This window comes from Lactuca serriola, chromosome 2 (genome assembly GCF_051521515.1).
Source record: "Lactuca serriola cultivar US96UC23 chromosome 2, Lser_US96UC23_V15, whole genome shotgun sequence".
Taxonomy (NCBI): Eukaryota; Viridiplantae; Streptophyta; class Magnoliopsida; order Asterales; family Asteraceae; genus Lactuca; species Lactuca serriola.
In genome coordinates this window covers 141,007,663-141,032,702 of record NC_136409.1, presented here as the reverse complement: position 1 = coordinate 141,032,702, position 25,040 = coordinate 141,007,663, and the positions used below count along the sequence as shown (strand labels likewise).

Here is a 25,040-nt window from a genome sequence, read left to right as displayed (position 1 = left end):
GTAGGTTGGGGACTTAAGGATGTTTAAATAGGGTCCAAACCCTAAAAATTAGTGTCTGGGAATCATGCATGTATGCCCTGCGTATTCTAGGTACGCCCAGAGTACATGACTTCGTGCCAATTTTTACCAAAATGCCACTACTGGACATTTTGCAACATTTCTACACAAGGGCTAAATACAATAAATCTTATTATTTAGGGTTTAATTTGGAAATACCTCATTACCGGGATGTTACAGTTCTCCCCCACTTGAACTAGACTTCATCCTCGAAGTCCGATACTGTGAACAACTCCAGGTAATGCTCCCGTATCTCAGACTTGGGTTCCCAATTCCATTTGGAACCCTTCCGATGTCGCCACTGAACCTTAACTGATGTTACCACCTTTTGCGCACAACCTTCGTCTTCCGATCCAAGATCGCCACCGACCTCTCAATGTAATTCAGATGATCATCAAACTAAACATCCTCCAAAGGAACAACTGTTGAATCATCAGCAAGACTTCCGAAGCTGAGACACATGGAAGGTGTTGTGGATCTGGCTAAAATACTCAGACAAATCAAATATGTACGCTACCTAGCTAATCATGGCTGTCACTCGAAATGGCCCAATATCTCGGGGCCCCAACTTGCCCCTCTTCCTGAAGCGTATTACACCATCCCAGGGTGATACCTTCAGTAAAACCATGTCTAAGACCTGGAACTCCAACTCAAGTTGTGATATGACCATATTTATACATATTTTTAGGCAAAATGGCCCCAACTTGCCCCTCTTCCTGAAGCGTATTACGTATATGTTTGGTTATTTGCATAGAAAAATGGTACTTATAAGGTTATATTATATTTTGCAGCAAAAAAAGACATTTTGAAGAAAATAGACTAAAAGTGATAAATAATGGAACTTTAGACGATAAGAGCTTGAAAGATAAGAAATCCAGGAAAATACGTACTCACGAGTTGAGTATTAATGAACTCACGGCCTGAGTTAAGCCTTCTAGAAGATAAACATCGCGGATCAGGAATCCGTGTTGAATACGGGTATTTACAGATTCACGAGGTGAACCTTGAAAATTCACGAGGTGAATTGAGCAAAATCCAAAACTATATATATCCTTGATCCTTACGACTTGAAGAAGGTTGGCTGGCTTTGAGAGGTTTCAGAAGTCGAAAATAGAAAGAAAGAAGGCCTGGAAGTTGGTTTTAACACTAAGGAAGAAGAAGTTCATAATTTGATTCATAGTTTGGTACTTTTAAACATGCTCTTAAATATGACTTGTGCTTATTTATTTGCTAGGATGTCCAGCTAAATCTAGCTGCTTTTGTTAGCTAGATGAAGCTGGAGCTCATGGTTTTAATACTTTAGTTTTGATTTACTTATTGGTTATGACTTGTGTTTGATTGATTGAATCTAGCATGTTTGATTTAATATTTGATGGCTTTAAATTATTGTTCTGTGTAGTTAGTGAATACAAATCTGCATGAATTTGAATACCTAATAATTCAGTGAACACTAGTTTATTAGAGCTAAGATCAAACCAATGTTAGATAAGTAATTGAACCATTGAATTAAGTTGTGCTAGAGAACTCATATTATGACCGTAAGTGTGTTTTTTCAAATCAATCTTACATGGCTCCAATCCTATTCGGTAATTGATTATGTGTTAACTATTATGTGACCATACATAAACTTACATGGATTAATTAATGTTAGCAAATTTAGAGTTGAATTGCTAATATTATCTTAATTGGTAACCAACAGTAATTGTCATAACTAATTTATAAACCATTAAGGAAAAGTGGATTGGAACTAACAGAAGTGTTTTGTTTATTAATTGAATTTGTGTTAAAGAATTAAGTTTTTCTAAACTTGCAAAATTAGATAAAACCCCTTTCTTCATTAGAAATTAAGCTAATTTAATAGTCGGTAGATTAATTACTTAAAACCGCTCTCTGTGATCGACACCCGACTTACTCAAACTATTGTATAATTTGACTAGGTACACTGCCTAGGTACATTTTAGTTAGTTAAGTAGTTAGGTTCTAAATTTAAAGTTAGGTATATCTAACTGCACGCATCAAGTTTTTGGCGCTGTTGCCAGGGAACGACTTAGTTAATTGTTGATTTATTTGCTTTAAATTAATCGATCCTTTTTTGGGGTAAAACCTGCAAAAAGTTATTTTTCAGTTTAGTTTATTTTTCTTCCATTACTGAACTCACGACGTGAGCTTTTATTGCTCACGACGTGAATCCAGTCACTTTCTAGTTTTCTTTGTTTTTCTATTCTAGTTCAGTTTTACGTTTTTTTTTGCCGAAGTTCATGACCAGAGGTTCAAACACATCTTTGGTGCCCCCATTTGAAGATTCAATCTTTGGAAAGAAGTCGGGAAAGAAAGTGGGAGAGTTGAGTACATCATCAAAGGACAAAAGCAAGATAGAAACCTTTAAGCAAGATCCAAACCCAAAAGAATCCGAGTATGAATCCGAGCCTGAATTTGCATTAGAAAAAAGTGACAACAAAGACGAGCCAGAAAACGAGATGGCGAATATTGTTGATATGTCCATGGGAGCTTACAAGAAGCGAATTAGATATGTTGTCGGTCCGGTTCTAGTACAACTTGCAATTCCTGCCACTGCCACATTCGAGTTGAAAGGACAGATCCTTACTGCACTTAAGGATATACCATTTTAAGGAAAGGATCATGAGGATGCTTTTAAGCATCTAGATGAAGTCAATGACATTGCGGATTATTTCAATGTCCCTAATGTTCCTAGAGAGGCAGCTTTGTTGAGGATGCTTCCAGTCACCTTTAAAGGAGCTGCAAAAGACTCGCTAAAGGCATTACCACCTGGTGCAATCACTACATGGGCCCAAATGCACGAGAAGTTTCTAGAACAATTCTGCCCGCCATCCAAGATATCAAAACTCAAGAAGGCAATAGCCAATTTTGAACAAAATCTGGGTAAGTCACTCTACGAGGCATGGGAACTCTATAAAGGGTTGTTAAGAAATTGTCCTCAACATGACCTCAATATACAAAAAGAAGTGTCTTTATTCTATGATGGGGTGAATGTCATGACGAGGCAACTCCTTGATTCTCAAGGACCACTTACAAAGAAAAATCCAGGCGAAGTCAAGGACTTGATTGAAGAATTCTCAAAGCATTCTTGAGAGTACCACAATCCAAGAAATGAGGGAACAAAGGGGATTGGTAGTGGAGCATCAGAATAAATGGCTTCTGTGATGGCAATGCTAAATAATATGGACCGGAGGTTGACCCAAAGGGATCAGTCAATTCATGCCATTCGAGTTGGATGTGAAAGATGCAATGGTCCACACTTGACAAAGGACTGCCACTTAGATGATAATGGGAACAAAAAGGCTCATGTTTGCTACTCGAGTGGGGATAAATACGATGAGGATTGGAGAAAACCAAAGAAGGAGTGGTTGCCATACGATGAATACAAGAAGCAAAAAGAAGAAAAATATAGGTAGACAGGCCGAGGCTTCTACCAAAAGGAATAACCACCACTAGGTGAGAAGACAGTTGACTTAGAGAACATGCTTACTCGTTTTATGGTGGCTTCAGAAAAGAAACACGATGAGACAAATGCAGCTATGAGAGATCAAATAGTGATGATGAAAGAACAACAAATCATGATGAAGTAACAGCAAGCCGCATTGAGAAATCAGCAAGCCTCGATCCAAAATCTCGAAGTTCAACTTGGTCAACTAGTGCATTTGGTAAACGAAAAATTATCTCTGTAAAATTCCCGAAAAGAAGGCTCAATCCCAGGTTATGATGATTGAAACTGAAGAAGAGGCCATTTCTGAGTTCTTAGAAGCATTAGATGAGGAGCCGAAGACGTCCGAACCAAAGTTGAAAAAGTCAAAGCTCGAAAATGAAAATTCTGTTGAACAACAAAATTCACGACGTGAGTCTTATAAGCTCATGACATGAGACCAGTCTGAATAGAATAATTCAGCACCAATCTCGACTTATCGTCCTCCCTTTCCGTTTCCATCTCGAGCTAATCTTAGTACACAAGAAAGGGAGCATTTGGAGTTCATGAAGCACGTTAAGGGTATTCCTATAAATACTCCTTTTGTTGAGACGTTAGCTAAAATTCCCTAGTATGCAAGGTTCCTACAAGATTTGATGGACACTCGTCAACAATTGAAGAAAAATTCCAAGGTGGTTTTTAGTGAGCAAAGTTCAAGGGTAGTGTTGGGAGAGTTACCTAAGAAGATGCGAGATACTGGACGCCTCACTCTTCCATGTGAGTTTGGGAATAATATGAAGCTTTATGCTTTAGCCGATTCTAGGGCTAGCATAAATTTGATACCTTATTCATTTTATCAGAAGTTGAATATTTAGAAGTTGAAGGCTACAAAATTGACTATTCACATGGCAAATTGCTCTGTGACACAACCTCGGGGCATTGTGGAAGATATTCTAGTAAAAATTGGGAAGTTCATTTTTCCAATAGACTTTGTGGTTTTGGATATGAAAGAAGATCCTGATGTTCCAATTATTCTTGATCGCCCATTACTTAATACTGCTGGAGCCTTGGTTGATATACGCGAATCCAAGCTCACTTTAAGAGTTGGAGATGTGAAGGAAATTTTTGGGATAGAAGAAGATTTCATGGGAAATGGTGTTCTAAATCAGGTTTGTAACATTAATGAAGATGATGAACTTGGGGAATTAGAGAAGTTGATGGAAGAAGAGATGAAAAAGATTCCACAAATCAAACAAACAAAACCGAGAGCATCCATCCCATTTTTAGTTGAAATCATTGCCTATACAAATCCAGCTTCATGGGTAAGTAAGGAAAGTGATGAGGATGAAGACGGGGTAACTTCTAAGGAGACGAGTCCAGTAGTGGAAGAAGGGAAGATTACATTAGAGCTTAAAAGGAATAAAGAGAACTTGGAGAATAAAGGGACCAAAAGAAAGCTCGATGAAAATGAGATAAAGGCTAAAAAGGAGAATTGAAAAAAGCATACATTAGACGAGTCCAAGCATACAAAAGCGATGGAAAGAGCAAAAGGTTCAAATGGTGATGGACTCTTCAGAAAACTCAACATCAGGCAGCACGGAGTCCGGCTCATGACTCCAAGAAAAAGAAGCGCTTCTCGAGGACAACCCGAGTTTGGTTTGAATTTTCTTTTTGCTTATGACTTTAGTTTAGTTTTTGCATATTTAGTTTTTTTAGGATGTTCAATCATCTAATCATCCAAATTACGTGGTAAAAAGTTAAGTGTGGGGTCACTAAATTAAGTGATAAATAAAAAGAATTGTTAATTAGGCTTGTATTTTTTTCGATCAGACAAAACTCACGAGGTGAGTTCGATAATATTCACCTCGTGATCCCATAATACATACAGGGTGGGACATTTAACCAAAAAATTCTATTAGCCCATTATTGTTTAATTAAATGGCCCAATCACGTTAGCCCACAAAAAACTCACGAGGTGAATCCGGAATTAACACGGGACCACAGCTTAAACAATTCAGAATCCTTTTGACCAAACCACTTTCTCAACCTCACGAAGTGAAGATTATTCTTTGGTCCCCCACCCAATTTTGGCCTAGATTTACTTAATTTAATCCTTTTGCTTACGTAATCTTCAGACAAAGGTAAACATCTCTTATTTCTTTTGGTTAATTTTCACTAATTTGTTGATTTAGGGGCTAGGGTTTTTCATATGCTTAAATGTCGAAATTTTACCCAAAATGTGTTATTCATCCATTGCATGTTACTTGATTGTGCCTAGAAATGGTTTATGAGTAAACCCTAACAAGAATTAAGTCCCGGTTTTCTGATTTTTAAGACCAATTTTCGCTGTGAATAGCGAACTTACGAGGTGAGTTTGATAAGACTCATGACGTGAGTCCGGTGCATCAAAAAAATTGTTCTGTGGATTATCTAAAATATTGGATATTTGGTTTTGTATTTGTTGTTTAATTGTTTTTAAAGAAAAATGGCACCTAGACGCGAGGTTAATAACGACCAAGGTGGGGTTACCAATTTGCACCCATTTTACGTATTCCCGATGAATATATCTAGGGATGTGCTCTCCCGATACAACACTAGATTGGGATGGTTACATAAAAGAGATTTTACGGTTGCTCCAACGATCAATTGGCAAAAACTTTGGGAAGTTGGACTTGTTGAAAGACTAAACCCGTTTCTTACCAAAACCTTTATGGAAAATTGATATTCGTTTACATGCAAAGGATTGAGTAATTTATTAGCCATCCAAGAATGAGTATATAAAGAGTTGTGTGTTGAGTTCTTTTCTACTTTGGCATTTCAAGAAAATGTCCAAGACCCTAACTACTCACTAGCATTGGTCTTTCGTTTGGGTGGGGAATATAGGGAGTGCAGCTTGGTAGAATTTTCATGGAGGATGGGTTTATACGAGGCCCACGAGACCATGACCCCTGAGTTTTCTATGTTCTTATGGGAGGCTACCCGTACTTATTCCGGGGGAATGTAGGGATATGAATTTTGGAGCCATATTGCTTTTGGTGTTTTTAACTCCGGGGTGTCACTAGAAAGCAGTATCAAATCACCAATCCACCATTTGATCCACAGACTCATCACTTTCTCCATCCACCATAAAAAATGGAGATAAGGTCACCAATATTAATTTATTCTTATTGTGGTCTATTTTACAACCGGGGTTTTGTTGCAATCTTCCCTACTTCTTGGCTCGTTAGTTGGTAGAATATGTAGTGAGTTCCCGACCCAGGTGCCCAACTTGTGGTGCATTTTGTCACCCGCTTAGCCAAGTCTTATGGTGTGCTCATTCCTACGATTACACGGACACTTACATGTAAACAAGGGAATGAATTTTCTATGGGATACCTTGAGACCATACAAGTTGTGGTCAATTATGGGACGCATTGAGGGATACCGCACAACGATAACAAGGGTGAGGACCAATAAACCGAAGAGCCCGAGCAACATGAAAGGCCTCAAAGAAGGAACATGAGAGCCTGGGGGAGATGGGCAGATACCAACCATACGAGGGTGGAGTACCCACCGACCTATTCCAAAGTCGGGTGGGTTTTTATTTGGATAATCTACATTGTGAGGTGATTTATAACACCGAAATTCTTGAAGCCATGTTCTCTCATATGAATGTGGTAAGACCACCCTCCGTGTCAGCTCAATGCCTTTATATTCATACGTGGGAAGAATCATGGTTGCCAAGAGGAGACAGAGCCGAGACTAGCGGAGTAAACGAAGATGAAGATGATGATTGATATCTTAGTTTATTTTTAGTTTGATTGGTTTGTATTTGGTGTGTTTTTGGATTGTAAAACTATTGAGATATTATGTTATTTTCTCCTCTTTGGTTGTTATTTTTCAGATTTGCTAGGAGCCGCATGAAAAGGATGTCGAGATATGAGTGTGTATATGTTTATCCAGGAGTATTTAAAGTCGAGAGTCGATACTCACAATTTAAAAAAGTGTGGGGTGAGTCAAGAGCGAATATAGAGTTAGAGAGAAGAGTCCAAAATAGTAGGGTTTGAAGAGTCTTAATCCATTAAGACATGTGGTTGAATACAAGAATTGAAAGAAGAGTAGGGGCAAATTATTTATTGGATTCCAGTTTTTGCGCCGTGAATCTGTAAATATTCACCTCGTGAATCAGCAAATGATGACTTTCCAGAATCCGTTTCACCCCGATTTCACCTCGTGAATTTTATAAACCCACGGCGTGAATCTAGATTTTTCATAAAAATGAAGATCATTGTTCCATATTCATTATGTGTTTCTCGACAATTCTTTTTGGGATTAATATTAGAATAAGAATCGTTCATTTTCTCTACCATGCAATGTGGCGTATGCTTTTCCACATTCTTCATTACGCTTTGGAGTTTTACATTGCATTTGTTGAAGATTAAAGTTTCAATTCTATATTTTGTCGGCATATTTTCATATGTCACGTGTTCAGGATCCAAGTTCCTTACAAGAAGAGTTCGTATTCAAGATGCACAACTTATCCATACAATTGGAGTTCGATCATGCCACCGCTATCCCATGGGAGTCTTTTCCTTTTTCTCACTTTTATTACTTTTAATTTATTTTATGCATACAATGAGGGCATTGTATGTAATAAGTGTGAGGTAGGAGGGTCGAAAATGTAAATTGCTAGAAAAGTAGTAAATTTAAAATTTTAATAGATTTGAAATAATAATCTAATAATTAATCTAGTAATGATAATTTGAACTTAAGTTGCTAGTGTTATATGGGATGATCCGATGAGAGCTCAAATGTTTAACCGAGCCAATACATGTTATAGTATATTTGTGGCTTCTCAAGTCTTAGTGAAAGGCCATGGGATATGAAACGTAATCTTGTAGTTTATATGGCATAATATGTTTTGCAGCCTAAACCTAAAATCTATCCAGGAAGAGCTTTGTAGTCATTGTACTTAGACTAATACCTTTAGCCAATAAAGGTTGAAGTTAAGCACCCTTGCTTAAGCATGTAGGATATGAGTGCAAAAAAAGAGTGAGATACATGTTGAAAAAAGAGAGAAATTACCAAAAGTTGAAGAATTCTTGGAGCTATCAAAGTATGAAGATCAAAGATCAAAAAATTCCAAAGAATAAAAAAATTGAAGATACCAAAAATCACACAAAAAAGTGGTGAATTCAAAGAAATCAAAGATCAAATATAAAAAAAAATGAAGTATTCCAAGAGTTCCATTGTGGTATCAAAAGTTGTAATTTCTAGATTATGTATTCTTGGGTTGCTTAACCAAAAATACATTGAGGTTAAGAAAGATTTCTGAGGATCGATTCGGAGGGTTGCAGAAATGAGTATCGTATAAGCTAAGGGGTGAAAGCTCATAAGGATTGTGAGTAGATAGGGTTGGGAGGTTGTTAGGATTATAGACACAAATATATGCATTGAGGTCTTGGTATAATGGCTGAAATCGAAATGGATTGTTCTATCTTATGCTAGTGATTAAGGTTTGAATTTAAAAATAATTACTTTTGCTTGAGGGCAAGCAAATGATAAATGTTGGGTAATTTGATATGGCCATATTTATACATATTTTTAGGCAATATTTACATACCTTATATATATATATATATATATATATATATATATATATATATGTGTATATATATATATATATCTATATGTATATATATATATGGTTATTTGCATGGAATAATGGTACTTATAAGGTTAAATTATATTTTGCAGCAAAAAAGAAGACATTTTGAAGAAAAGGGACTAAAAGCGTTAAAGAATGGAACTTTGGAGGATAAGAGATTGAAAGATAATAAATCCAGGAAAGTACGTACTCATGAGGTGAGTATTAAAGAACTCATGACATGAGTTAAGCCTTTTAAAAGATAAACATCGCGGATCAGGAATCCGTGTTGAATGCGGATATTTACGGATTCACGAGGTGAACCTTGAAAATTCAGGAAGTGAATCGGGCAAAATCTAAAACTATATATATCCTTGATCCCTACAACTTGAAGAAAGTTGGCTGGCTTAAAGAGGTTCCAAAAGTCGAAAATCAGAGAGAAAGAAGGCTTGGATGTTGGTTTTAACACTAAGGAAGAAGAAGTTCATAATCTGATTCATAGTTCGGTACTTTTAAACATGCTCTTAAATATGACTTGTGCTTGTTTATTTGCTAGGATGTCAAGCTAAATCTAGCTGCTTTTGTTAGCTAGATGAAGCTGGAACTCATGGTTTTAATACTGTAGTTTTGATTTACTTGTTGGTTATGACTTGTGTTTGATTGATTGAACCTAGCATGTTTGATTTAATATTTGATTGCTTTAAATTCTTGTTCTATGTAGTTAGTGAATACGAATCTGCATGAATTTGAATACCTAATAATTCAGTGAACACTAGTTTATTAGAGCTAAGATCAAACCAATCTTAGATAAGTAATTGAACTATTGAATTAAGTTGTGCTAGAGAACTCATATTATGACCGTAAGTGGGTTTTTTCAAATCAATCTTACATGGCTCCGTTCCTATTCGATAATTGATTCTGTGTTAATTATTGTGTGACCGTACATAGACTTACATGAATTAATTAATGTTAGTAAATTTAGAACCGAATTGCTAATACTATCTTAATTGGTAACCAACAGTAATTGTCATAACTAATTTATAAACCATTGAGGGAAAGTGGATTCGAACTAACATAAGTGTTTTGTTTATTAATTGAATTTGTGTTAAAGAATTAAGTTTTTTTCTAAGCTTGAAAAATTAGATAAAACCCCTTTCTTCATTAGAAATTAGGTTAATTAAATAGTAGGTAAATTAATTAGTTAAAACCGTTCCCTGTGTTCGACACCCGACTTACTCAAACTATTCTATAATTTGACTAGGTACACTGCCTAGGTGAATTTTAGTTAGTTAAGTAGTTAGGTTATGAATTTAAAATTAGGTATAGCTAATTGAACGCATCGGGTTGCCGCTTGTCGGCATCAATCTAATACCGAATCTAAGTTGTCTGAAGTCTCTGTCTAATCTATTGGATGATCTCTATCTTCTAAAGAACTACCTCAGTTCTTCCCATGACTCTATGACCAACCTCTTCCCAACACATTGAGGTGCAACATTGACTCCCATAGAGGAGCATGAAAGGTGGCACACCTATACTGGAGTAATAGCTATTGTTATACGAGAAATCGGCTAAAGGAAGGTAGGAGTACCAAATTCCACCAAAATCAATGACACAATCTCTCAATATGTCCTCAGGTGTCTGAATGGCCCGCTCTACGTTTGCAGATGATAAGCAGTGCTGAGATGCAATATCATACCCAGTTCCACATGGAACTTCTGCCAGAAACATGATCTGCACCTAACATATTGATTAGATACAATGGAGACCGAAGTACTGTGTCGAGCAACAATCTTGTGTACGTACAAGTTAACCAATTTCTTGGTCGATGAGCTCTCACGGATGGCTAAGAAATGGGTACTCTTGGTCAACCGATCTACTATCACCCAATTTGCATCGTTCCCCTTAGCCATCTGAGGTAACTTGGTGATGAAATCCATAGTAATATGTTCCCATTTCCACATGGGAACCTCCAGTGGCTGCAACTTGCCATGTGGTCTCTGGTGTTCGGCCTTGACCATCCTAAAGGTCAAGCATCTCTCAACATACCATGTTATCTCCCTCTTCATGCACGGCCACCAGTAGCTAAGTCTTAAATCCCGGTACATCTTGGTGGCTCTGGGGTGTATCGAAAACATGGACTTGTGTGCCTCCTCCATCACAATCTGTCCAACCCCACCAAAATCTGGCACCTAAACACATCCATATCGGGTCAATAACCCCCGACTGTCAGTAGCAAACTTGCCAATCTCACCCCTGACTCTCTCATGTTTCCAATTTTCCTTCTTGACTCCCTTGGTCCGAGTCTCTCTAATCAAATAGAGAAGCAGAGAGTTAATAGATATCCTCATACATAGAATCCCAGTAGCAGAACTAGTCGTCTTGCAGCTCAAAGTATCAGCGACCACATTCGCTTTCCCGGTGTGATACAAAATCTCGCAGTCATAATCCTTGACCATGTCAAGCCACCTATGTCGTCTGATATTCAATTTCGGCTGGTCCATAAGATACCTCAAAATATTGTGATCCGTGTAGATAGTACACCGAAACACATACAAGTAGTGCCACAAAATCTTGTGAGCAAACACTATTGCCCCTAACTCCCAATCATGAGTAGGATAGCATACCTCAAGCGGCTTCAGCTGCCGAGAAACATAAGCAATAACTCTCCCACACTGCATATGCATTGCGCCCAAACCCATTATGGATGCATCACAAAACACCACAAAATCCTCAACACCCTCGAGGAAGGTCAATAATGGGGCCTCACACAATCTCTGTATTAGAGTCTAAAATATCACTTATTGCTTAGGGAACCTTCAGAAATCGATGCCCTTCCTCGTTAGAAGAGTGAGGGATACTTCAATCTTGGATAAATCCTGAATAAATCTCCGATAATATCCTGCTAAACCCAAGAAACTCTTGATCTCCGAGGGAGACATTGGAACCTCCCACTGCATCACGACCTCAATCTTGGCCGGATCGACCAAAATATCATTTTGGTTAACGAGATGTCCAAAAAAATAGACATCTCGTAACCAAAACTCACACTTCGAGAACTTGAAATATAGCCGTTCTCGCCTCAACACTCCAAGAAGCTCTCGAAGGTGCTCCTCATGCTACTCCTTGGTCTTGGAATACACAAAAATATCATCAATGAAAATAATGTCTAATTGATCGAGCATCAGCCTGAATACCGGATTTACCAAATCCATAAAATTCACAGGCGCATTGGTGAGTACAAATGGCATCATAATGAACTCGTAATGACCATAACGAATCTGGAATGTGGTCTTCTCCACATCCTCTTCTCTGATCCTCATCTAATAATATCCTGACCCCAATTCGATCCTAGAGAAACAAGACGCACGCTGCAACTGATTGAAGAGCTCATCAATCCGCAGAAGGGGATAACGGTTCTTCACCGTCAACTTGTTCAACTCCAGGTAATCAATGCACATCTGATGTGTACCATCCTTCTTCTCGAAGAAAAAAAGTTGTGCTCACCATGGTGAACTACTCAGTCTAATAAAATGCTAGCCCAACAGCTCTTAAAGCTGAAAGGATAACTCATGCATCTCCGGTGGTGCCAAACGGTACGACACCTTAGCAATAGGGGCAACACACAAAACCAAATCAATCCTGAACTCGACCTGCCTTTCAGGAGGCACACCAGACAACTCATCCGGGAACACATCATCAAAGTATCTAACCACTGGCACCTCTGAAATTGAAACCTACTTCCCAACTCTAGCATCAACCATATAAGCAAGATAACCCATGCACCCATGTTGGATATACTATGGAGCTCTAGTAGTAGAACAAAAGGTTGATCCCAATCTGGTACCGTCTCTATAAAAAACCAGTTCTCCCCTACTTAGGGTCCGAACTACCACCCACTGACCCTTACAATAGATCATAACCCCGAATCTACTCAACCAACTCATCCCTACAATCACACAAATGTCTCCCTTGGGAATAGGGATCAGATCAATCAAGTAAGGCACCCCAAACATCTCCAAAACACTATCCTAGAAAACACTCAATGTAGAAATCCTGTGTTCGTTGGCAATAGAAACTCTCAACGGACACTCCAGCTCTCCAAGGGTCATATCGAAACCCCTACTAAAGGAATGAGATATAAAGGACTAACTCGCAGCCGAATCAGTTAACACAAGAGCAGGAAAAGAATTCACTAATTAGGTACTTATCAGAAGCATAAACATAAGCATAACATATAATAATTGATAGAATAATAAATTGAAACGTAACAATAACTGAAGTGGTGTTGATTATGATGACATGAGCGGAATAAGAAAAGATTTAGTGAATCATCATACACACTTAAGAACACAAGGAGTAAATAAATCTTTTAAGCTCTCATTAGTTGAATTAGAAAGAATACAAATGGGTTTGTATGTTTCTCTCTTTAAACTAATGCTCTTTAATGGTTCATTCTAAATATGAGTGTCACTCACTTCCTATTTATAGGAAAGGCAACTCATTTACACATTAATAAGGGTAAAGCACAAATACATACAAGCGTGACTTTGCACCCTAACATTCTCCCCTCAAAGTTAGGATTGGATGTTCGACTTCAATATCCAACGAGTTCGCGTGATCAAGACTAAACTCCCCCTCGAATTAACATTGGTCTTCAAAATCCGCAATAAATACCTAAAAACCCGCTTCAAATACCCATCTTTCTCCTCCTTTTTATAATCAAAATAATGATTATGAAACCCATTAAGGGTAAGAAGTGCCCGAGGAATGAACTTTACAATACTCCCCCTTGATGGGTGGCAAAAATGAATCACCGAAAAACTTGCACATAAAAAAATCATGAAAAAGCCACGAAAAAATTTCCAATTTATTAAAATTTTCGACTTTTGGGTGAGAATTGCAAGATTTTCCAAAATCTGGGTAAAAACCAATAATAACAAAATTTTGCAGGGACTTGTTGCGCCAAAAACAACTAAATATGCGAAACACTCCTCCATTCGCGAAACTAGGCATAAAGTATAAGTACGCACCAACTGCAGGGACCAGAAATGAATATTCTTCAATTTCTCAGCTTTGGAACACTATTTTCGAAGTTGGGTATAAACTGCCAAACTTTCGAAACTTTAGATACTACTTTCGAAACTACTTCACACTTCTTCAAACTTTCAAAAGTTTAGTACTTATTTCGAAAATTGATTTAAAGTGCCATGTCTTCGAAAGTTCAGGGACTAATTTCGAAACTTGTTTGCTTTCTTCCCAATTCGTTAATTTTAGTCGCAACCGTCAACAACACAAAAACCTTCAAAATTAACTCCACAAAACCTTCATTATCAAAACCTTCAAAACTTATCAACCCAAAATTTTCGCTTTTTAAACAAAAATCTTCGCTATTTTATTCACAAATCTTCGTTTTTCGTACCTTTGTTTTTCAATCACCAACCCAAAACGAAAGTCCAAATCGTTGTGCTTTACTTTCAAAATCGACATCAACTGGAAAGCCTTCATTTTTAACACCAAAAACTTCGAAAGCTATATCATCAATAGGGACCTTTCGTTGTTAGTCCTCAACAACTATTCACAAAACGAATTCAGTATACAGCCTTCTCATCTAGTTATCAAAACCACTTCTTCACTTTTCAATCAACCAAACATGACTTTGATATATCGACTCCTAATCGAGTTCGATTCCCAAACGAAAATCAAATACGTTCAACTCAATCATCCTATAGCGAACCATTACATAACACTCCTTCCCATTCGATTCCAAATTTTATCCTGTTGATGTTGATTTTACATAAGTACCTTCAAAATCAAAATCACCATTCGATCACTAATCTTTGCATACGATCCCAAAGCAAATTCAATTCCCAACTCTTCAATCATTCAAAATCGAACCAACATAAGGAACCATCTGTTCATCCCAAATCGATGACCGTTGACAACGAAATTAACAAACCTTTGAAATCTTTACCCAAAATCGATTTCGATTTTGACTTTAATAGAGGGAGTTTCGTTCTCAAATCAGATTATCATTCGATTTTCTAGTACAACAACATCAGATTATTCAAAATCGATACTATGCATCTCTTGAAAATCGACAACGAATATTCGAAAGTCAGCTTTGAATTCTAATCAAGAACGATTTTGAGATGACTCAACAACAAAGTCGATTTGTATACAATCGATGCTTCATTGGTTTTAAAACCTTAGCATCATCATTTATAATGCACAATGAAATCAACTTGAAATCGACTCCAGTCAATGTAATTTGGGTATGATGACTTCAAGGATCAATATTTAAACAAGCTTTTGATTTCAAGTGACAATCAGTCGAAGTTTAATTCCAAAATACCAAAGTCAAAATCGATTTTGACAATAAAGAAGGAATAAGCAGATTTGTTAATACATTGGGCTCAAACTGATTACACATGAATAGTATTAGACATTTGAGTTTGGCAAGGCTTTATCAAATGATGTGATTTGGCTTCGAATAAGAAATTGAATGATGAACAGTAAAAAATTCTTGTTTGGGTTTGGGCTTCGAACTATACATCATATGAACACTGTTCAACTTGTTTTAATTTGGAATGATCATTAACTTTTTGAAATTAAAAAAATATTAGAATATGATATTGATTTTGAGGATTTTGATGTAAACAAAAATAATTGGATCAATCAATGGGGTTTGAAACGGATTAGATCCAATGAGATACCTTTTTGATGAATCAAGTTCCGTTTTAAACGAACAAATCGAATTTAGAAGATCTTGGCTCTTTTGTTGGAACGAGAAAATCTCCAATTTGAACATTGTACCACCCATGATGCGTGATGTACAACTCGTTCTTCGTGTTCTTTGTCAATCCAAGAACATCTTCAAAAGAACTACCAACACTTAAGAGTTTTGACTTTAAATTCAATGCAATCTTTGGAGATTGTTGCTTTGGAACCCAAATTTGTTTCACAGATTTCGACTTCACACCAACATTTGAATAAACCTGCTTTTTTTTTTCCGTTTAATCTTCTTCTTCTTTATCTTTCTCATCTTTTTGCATCCTGAAAATTTGATTTCATGAACAAACTCACTTTCCACAACTTCAATTTTTTGAGTTTGAATCAAATCTTTTGGATTTTGATACTTGTGAAATTCTTGGATCTCCGTCTTTCGATAAGGAATCATTCCTTCAAACGAATCACAAGAACACAAAATATCATCGGTTTGAACTCCAATCGAGCAAAAAACTTTTTCATCTTCATGAGAATCAACTTAAATCTTCTTATCATGAACTTCAAGAACATCACACTGAACTCCATAGTCTTGAACTTCAACAAACTTAAGAGCAAGAAGATCATTCGGGTTTTCAATTAGAGAAATGTATTTCTTATTCAACAAATCTCTTTCTTCTCCTTCTTTTTGATCTCTACTAAGAGCTAATATGGACAAAACAAATTTAGCCAACCAGTCAATCTTAAAAAGTGGTTGAAAAATCAAGCTTTCACGATCATCTTTCAAACCTCTATAAGAAACCTTATTACACCATGAAACCAAATTGCCTAACACCAACCCATAAAATTGATCTTCATTGACTTTGTATTTAATATCTTCAATGATCACAATCCAAGAATCATACGGCAAATCCCCCATGATCACAAGAACTAGAAAATTTCTAGAGAGAGAAAGTGATTTTGATGGTAAAAACAAGTATTCTGGAGAGAGAAAGTCGAATTATGGATCAAATCAAGGAAAAATTCGACTTCTAGAACACCCAACACTTTCTAATCACAAAGATCAATAAGAACATAAAGAATCACCAAATCCAGATTACCACCATAGATCAATTCTTGATCAAATAAAGAACGCCCGCTCTGATACCAATTGATGTGGTGTTGATTATGATGGCATATGCGGAATAAAAAAAGATCTAGTGAATCATCATACAAACTCAAGAACACAAGGAGTAAATAAATATTTTAAGCTCTCATTAGTTGAATAAGAAAGAGTACAAATGGGTTTGTATGTTTCTCTATCAAAGCTAATGCTCTCTAATGGTTCATTCTAAATATGAGTGTCACTCACTTCCTATTTATAAGAAGGAAAACTCATTTACACATCAATAAGGGCAAAGAATAAATACATCCAAGCGTGACTTTGCACCCTAAGAATAACGACGCCCGACGCCACCCTGGCCTCCTCTGTTGTGAGTTGAAAAGTGAGACCTCGATCCCTTGGGGGCTCCACCCTACCCTAGCGTCCATTTGTGATCCTCAATGTAGCTGGTGTTGGAGCCTGCGCCAGTTCAGCAGTGATCAAAGGAGATATGGACTAATATGGCTAACCTGCTCACAGTGATAACAGATCCTGATGCTCAGTGCAGGGACCTACTGGCGACAATCCTTACATTAATGCCCCGCCTTTCCATATTTGTGGCACCCAAAAGAAGATCGACAAGAACCATCATGAACCTTGCCACACTTAACACAAGTGCAACTCCTCTAACCCCTAGATCTCACATTAGCGGCCTTGAACTGCTTTGCTGCAGGTTGCATCTGCACCGGAGCCTGCCTCTGTTCCCTCGCCTGGAGCTCCATATTAATATCCCACCTCCCCAAGGCCTCCTATAGCTTTACAAGTGTACCATAATGATGAGTGGACACAAATTGGCGGATGTCCGTCTTGAGCATGCTCAAGTACCGGTTCATCTGAGCTTGCTTAGATGTAGCAAAGTCAGGACAAAACAGATCCCTCTTAGTAAACATCTTCCTGATTTCAGTCACCAACTCAGTCCTCTGCCTCATATCCAAATACTCATGAGCCAACCTCTCCCTCTCCACTAATGGAACATATGTCATGTGAAACATCTCAGAGAACACAACAACCCTCTGCTTAGGATAGTACGAGCTAGTCACTAATCTCCACCAGTCCTTCGCCCCTGACCAAAGAAGGCTCAGGGAGCACTTGACCTTCTAGTCAGTAGGGAATGAGCATGTGAAGAAACACCCATCAATATCAGATAACCACCTCATCACAATGATCAGATCCTGAACTCCATCGAACACCAAAGGTTTCATATTATTGAAGTCCTGATACTAGAAGTCTCTCTCTCTCTCTCTCTCTCTCTCTCTCCACGAACCCCAGTGGCTACAACAACCATGGTAGCTGCAACAACAGCAGCCTTATAAAGTGTAGCATAACATCTTCAAAAGCTCAATCATGGCGGCCTTGATAGACCCAAACAACTCCGTTATCGATCCATGGTTACTTTTGAAAACTAGATAAAAAAACTTTTATAGTTCCCTAGCTTGAGACTGGATTCACACGAATGTTCATCCAATTCTCTCAAACCAATGCTTTGATACTAACTTGTAATGCTCCAAAAATCAAAAAAATTTTAAAATTTTAAAATCAAACATTAACCATCATTGTTTACAAAAAGAGTCATTATTCAAAAGTCAAGTCATACCAGAGTGTCCTAAAAATCCATATCATGAAAATAGGAAGATGTACATGATCAGGCCTTCTCTTTCCTTTGATCCTCAAAAGTACCTGAAACAATAAGCTAAAATTGTAAGCCAAAGCTTACTGAGTTTCCCCCAAAGTACCAACACACTACATAACAAACAAAGCATGCTAGTATGAGCCTTCAGCCTGACTGGACCGCCTCGCAGGGCCTACAACCTATCTGGACCGCTCTACGGGCCTTCGGCCTGTCTGGACCACCTCACAGGGCCTACAACATATCCGGACCACCCTGGGTGTCTTGACTCTGATCTTAAGTGGGTCTTTTGTCCCGTTTTATACAATGTTGTCATGAGATTGTTCCACACGTTGCTGCAATCTATTCATATCTTCAAAAACAATTATGTTAGATCATTTGAATGTCCAAATTTTGTAACGTATAGTTTACTAGTAAGGTTAGGCAGACTATTTTTCCTAAACATTGGACTAGTTAACCTAATTCTAACTCTCTATGGGGTTTATGTTGCCATCTTTGCAGCTGTTCGAAAACATAACAACTTTATGCAGTTAAATTGTAAATTTTGTATAAAATCGACCAAACATCATTAGAGAGTGTACTTTATATCCTATAAAATTTAAAAGAGTGAACGTTAAGAATATGTAATCATATCACTTAAATAATGGTTCTAAGGGTTGTAAATCAGTTCGCTAACACATAGTTCTAATGATGGTTAAATTAAAAGCAAATTATAAAATAAGTGTCATCTAGTAATGCTTTGAAATATGATCAAAGTAGGGGTTATAGGTATGGTATATAGGTGCTCAGAGAGGTGGAAGTCTAGTAGCTCATGTTATTAGTGTTGCTCGATCCACTTTTGTTTCAATTGAGTTTCACTAACTTATTTATTATATTGACTATGTTTATGGATTAGAATATGTTGATCATGACCGACCCTTCGGTTGAAATGATAAATTCCTAGAGTTTCAGTGTTTGAGATAGACTCTTCGAGGAATCAATATGATAGTATATGGTTGACACCAACAATATGTGTATAAGTGATTTGAGATATGTGTTAAGTGCTTAGTGTATGCATATGATCAATATAATAGATGAGTATTGTGTGTGTGTTCACTAAGCTTTAAGCTTACACATTGTTATTTAAACTTTTTCAGGATCATCTAATATATATTAGTGCAAGAAATCAGTGTGGCTACAAGCGACATTCTCAAAGTTATCACCATTTCATTTACGAACTTTTTAATTTCAGAATGGGTTATGTTTTGTTTCCTTTTATGGTTTAGAATAAATTTTATTTATAAAGCTCCGATATTTTTTTAATGTTAAATAAATAAAAATTTGTATCTACTTTATAAAAGTTATTTAAATGATAATAAATACAAAAAATAGGATGCTATATGTGCTAACCAGAGTTTCAGGTGCCACGAAGTAGAGAGACATAAATCGGTAATATAAGGCTAAACGGTTAATCTATAGGGTTGTAAAAGGAAGAAGGAGGTAGAGGAGATGATCGATATTGAAGGTAGATGAAGTGGGATTAGAAGGCCATGGCAGTGAGGATGGTGAAGGAAGACGATCAAGGATGCATATAAAATTAGCGCTCTTACTTTGTATTTTCAATTAAGCTCCTATTTTAAAGTATTTACTCATTTGGCTAGTGTAACTTACATTTGTAATTAATATAGGAGAGCATTAAAAGACTACAATGTCCCTCATGTGAGGGTCATTAATGGATCCAATGAAATAGTGTCAAATACATGGAGGAAATGTGTAATCGAAAATTGCTCTAGGGGCCACATTTGACTAGGGGTAGAATTGGTATTGAAACATTCGAAAAATCAAGGTAAAATTTTTATTTTTAAAAACCAAACCAAAAACCATAATGTTTACAAAACATAGTTTCCATAAGTTAAAATCATAAATCAGAGTATCTCAAATCTCATTAAATCTGAAGGATGTGCACGATCAAGCCTTCACCTTGCCCCGGTCATCTGAAGTACCTAAAACATAACAATTAAACTACAAGCCAAAACTTAATGAGTTCCCCCAAAGTACCATGCACAACCATACAGATAACAACATGCATATATGAGCTTTCAGCCTGACTGGACTGCTGTGCAGGGTCTATAGTCTATCTGGACTGCTCTCTAGGCCATCAGTCTATCCAGACAACCCCACGTATCTTGGCCTTCAACATAAAACATGACCTCCTCAACCTAACAAACCATAACATGTCAACATATAGAATATCAATCAATAACCAATAAGTACAGGTAACTCTAAAGATCTATTAGTTTAACACATACTCAGTGAACTCATGTAATCATACAGATCAACCAGACTAGCACATAACTAGTATACATCAATCCAAAATACAATAATACATAATCCATTGGGCTGACATTGGTACCTTCGACCCACAATTACAGTGACGAAAACTCACCTCACAGTCTGAAATGATAGTTGAACAAATCACTGCTCTGGATACTGCCTTTACTGATCACCTACACAATAACATGGACTCAAGCTTTAATCTACTACTCAAAATAACCAAAATGACCTAACATCAAACTTAGTCAAAGTGAACAGTCAACTGTCAACATCAAGGTCAACTCCAGCTGGTCGCCATACCGTGGCCATCCTTGGACTTGTTGTGGCCACTAAATGATAAAGTAGACGAGTCTTAGCCTAGTCACCACACTGTGGTAGCCTAGGCCATGCCGTGGGCATTGGACTCCCAACATATTAATAGATTAAATTGTTTCCTTTGATCCTAAGGGCTCCAAACCTTAGATCTACTTCATTCTAAGGTCTAAGTGGATAAAGTTTCAACATTTATCTCTTTAGACCATCTAATAGATAAATATCTCACTTCTAGGTCTAGATAGAGCAAAAATATAACTTGGGTTAACTCATCAAGCACTTTCTCTTAAACACTACTTAATCCCCATTCCCTGAAACGTTTCTTTCATCATACAACAACATAAAATCCCTTACTTTCCAAACATGCATGTCGTAGACTCTTATTAGGTCAAAATAATAGTTTATGACCAAGATTACATGTATGACACCAAAGCTCACTTAAAAAGCCGATCCAAGGCACCTAATACTCTAAGTGACATGGAGATTCATAAAGTTGCAAGGTTTATGAAATCTCAACACTCAAATCAATCAGGACACGAAGAAAAGGGAAAAAATCGAGAGATCTAACAACTTAGCAAGGAAAATCTTGGATATTAGACACTCACTAAAGTCCAGAAGATGTGCTATCTGATGTATATGATGCTTCTAAGGTAAACTAACACACTAAGGGCTTCCTTCTCATTCTAAGGTCACCAAAAACACTATGAATGAGTTAACAACTTCAACGGAGGCTAGGGTTAGCATTTTTAGGCTTGAGAAGGTGATGGAGGCTGAATGATCATGAAACCCTAGTCTTAATGTTCTTTAAATAGGGCCCAAAGCCCAAAGATTAGGGTTTTCTCTAAAAACACCTATCACGTCATGGCACTTATGGCTACATCGTGGCGGGTCATTTAAATCTTCGATCCCAAAACATTACCGCCACACCATAGTGAAGCTCCATCACACTGTGGCCTCCCAAAAATAAAAGTTAATATTTAGTAATTGACTCATACTTGGAACAAGTATTACAATTTTCCCCCACTTAAATTTGATTTTGACCTCAAAATTGGACTTGGTTAAAATTCCTGAAAAATGTACTAGCACTATTTCACCTACTCCCTCCCATCTTTGCAAGAAATTACACATCCAACTTGGAAGCCCGGGATACCCTACAGAGCCCAAATGGTGCCATAAACAATCCAACCACTTGAAAACGTCCAAGTACAACACCCATCTCTCTTTTCCCTAATGGTTCAACCCTACTCCTAGCAAACTACTTAAACCGGTTAAATCATGACGCTGCGATTGCACCTACTCTCACTTCACAGAATCGGAAAGTCACTGTTCTAAACTTCCATTGACAAACGCGTTGGATGCCGACCATCCACCCGCCACACCTACCCTAAGTCTCTAACAAAAAACAAAACCAAACCTAGTATAACAATACTCAAAATATTCTATTCAGAAATTACAGTCCAACCCAAACTCAGAAATTGTCCTATAGTTGTCAAATACATACTTGGCTTCCTGTCAATTTATCACCATCCCATCACTCCCATGAGCATATCAGTGGTCAATTTGGAAGAAAATCTTGGGTGGCTTTCATACTCCCATGCGCTCATGGGTGCCAACTGACTAACAATCTATCCAAGATTTCTACAACGAACACCACCATTGGCTAGCCAACCCACTCGAAAATTGATCTTGCAACAAAGAATAAAGATTCACTAAGAAAATCCTTGAGGAATTGCCGATAAACTATTGGGTTAAGTGTCGAAGCCAATAACTAAAATTGGTATATAAACTTGAATTGATAGAAGCACAGTCTTTTTGGGTTGCACTAGAACCAAGCGATTGAACATGATGGCTTTTAGAGAGTGAGATTAATTTATTATGTGATTAATAAATTCAAATAATAGGTTATTATTGTATTTTGGAAATTATAATTTAATTAGAAAACGTATTATTTAATTAATAATTAATCAGAAATTAACTGGAGTTAAATTTCAGATTAATTGTATTAATTAAATATATAGGGACTATTTGGTTATTTATTGAAAGTTGAAGAAGGAAGGCTCTAGAACCTCATGGGATGTGGTGAACAAAAATCCTCTAGGGCAAGCCTAGAATATTTTGTCTAATGATCCTTGGATAAGGGGATTAGGTTTCTTGGTCACCAAGAAAATCAATATGTGGCTTATCCCTTAAACCCAAGCTCTGGCCTCAAGATTCCTCAACTATATAAGGCCATCCATAGCCCCATATTTGGTCCACTCCTCTCTTCCCTAAAGCTTGGACGAAAATTTTTACTCTTGCATATCCTCTCTTTTAAGTCATCCTCTTGCTAGCTTGGATGTGAACCATAAGAGGCACGACACTTATGGTGCTTGCTTCCAAGAGATCTACAAGAAGGAATCATTGTTATTTACTGCAATAATAATATGGGTATGTAATCCTAAACCCTAATTTGCATTTTTCAAAAGTTACCTAGGGTTCTTAGGGTTTCTTATTTGATGTTCTTAGTTGTAGGTTCAATAGAGAAATCATAGATCCTATTTAGGTTGAATGCAAACTTAGGCTGTGTTTGGCGCTCCACAGCTAGCTAATAAGCTAGCTTATTTTTTGAGCTTTTTTAAGTTGTCACGTTTGACATTCCAAAAAGTAGCTTATAAGCTAGCTTTTTAAAAAACTACTTAGACTAGCTTTTTAGGAGCTTTTTTAAAAATTTCCATGTATAACCCTTAATTAATTATAGAAAAACATTCTTTTAAATGTCCTTTTAATTTATTTTATACTTTTAGCTAGCTTTTCAGCTAGGTTTACCAAACTATATTTTATCAACTAGCTTTTCAGCTATCAGTTAGGTTTTTATTTAATAGCTAGCTTTTCAGCTAACAACTACCTTTTCAGCTCGTATGCCAAACATAGCCTTAAGGGTTTTAAGTTTATTTGTTTTACGTAAATCCTATCATTGGTATCAGAACATTTGGTTTGTTTTCAAGTGAATAATTATAATTGTTAAATTAGATCAATTAGGGTTTATAGAAAGCAAACCCTAAAAGGCCAAGAATTTTGACTATGGTTAGGGTTTTTCGAAGCCCTGGCCCATTCCCCCTGGATTTCGAATTTAGGGTTATTGTTTTGAAACCCTAACCATGTAACACCCATATAAATCATGTCATCTTTAAAATTAAAAAAACATTTCAAATCTATTAACCATTACTAAACTCGTTTTCAAAATGTATCATATCAGAGTATCCCAGAAACATAGTCATAAAAGTGAGGAGATGTACGATCACGCCTTTGCCTTCCCACGATCCACTGATGTACCTGAAACAATAAACTGAAACAGTAAGCCTGAAAGCTTAGTGAGTTCCCCCAAAAAACCGATACACTGAACATATCATATATAAACAACAACATGTATTGGGTCCACAACTTTACAGATTGGTTTATCTCTAGGCCCACAGTGTGAGTCTGGATTGCCTTCCGGGCCCATAGATCACATCTGGCTACCGTCGAGCCAACAGTACAAGTCTCCCTCAGCTCGTATTTGGAATGCTCCCGGGTTTTTTGGTTACCGCACAAAGCAGTATCACCTCAACCCATCCCATATAACATATCATCATATAACATAACCACTGAGAATGCAGATTATCATATAGTAACAAAGGTAGTCCTACAGATCTACCTAATTGGTATAACCACTAGCATGCAACACTAACTCATACTCAACATACTAACACTGCTAGGATACATATCCAATGGGCTGGCCTTGGTGCCTTAGACCCCTTAGTATAGTGAGGATAACTCACCT

The 25,040-nt window shown here is 37.1% G+C and overlaps 1 non-coding gene across 1 annotated transcript; it reads right to left on the bottom strand.

Moving 5' to 3' along the window:
* Positions 1–2,918: 2,918 nt before the first annotated feature.
* Positions 2,919–3,025, bottom strand: LOC145091143 (small nucleolar RNA R71). The gene has a single exon (XR_013702031.1). It is a non-coding gene; the product is annotated as a small nucleolar RNA R71 (small nucleolar RNA).
* Between the last annotated feature and the right edge of the window lie 22,015 nt (positions 3,026–25,040).